Consider the following 614-nt stretch of genomic DNA (forward strand, 5'->3'; position numbering starts at 1 on the left):
TATCAGTGCTCTATCACGACCAAAATAGCGGTCATGTAACTTTTTCTCCAAAACACATTCATATACAAAAAATTTGCACTTTTCACGTTTCCGTTCTAAAGAAAAAGTTATACGATTGCTACTCAGTAATATTCAAGAGAATATATTCAAGATTTACATCAAGATTAATATATATCACGTACATTTCGGGAAGAAATATTTCATATATAAATATACAATATAAACATGTATAATCATATATGAAATATGTCCATATATCTTTATTTCTTTTGTAAAATTATTATTTGGTACAGAAAATAGTATCTAATGATAATGAGAAACATAAAAAACAAAAAGGATAATTTTCGCGTTTTTTTTTTTACACGAAGATGTGAAAAAATTACTCATATATAATTATATATAATAATTTATATATAATTATATATATATGAGTAATTTTTTCTCATTTCTTCAAACCTGAATTTCTGTAAACGAAGCAGTGCAAAAATTATTCTTTTAATTGTTTTTTATGTTTCTCATTATTATTATTATTTTCTTGTACTAATTTTCTTGTACTAATAAAAATAAAGTAATTTTACAAAAGAAAGAAGGATATATGGACATATTTTATATAT

Source organism: Trachymyrmex septentrionalis, unplaced genomic scaffold (genome assembly GCF_001594115.1).
Source record: "Trachymyrmex septentrionalis isolate Tsep2-gDNA-1 unplaced genomic scaffold, Tsep1.0 scaffold31, whole genome shotgun sequence".
Classification (NCBI taxonomy): Eukaryota; Metazoa; Arthropoda; class Insecta; order Hymenoptera; family Formicidae; genus Trachymyrmex; species Trachymyrmex septentrionalis.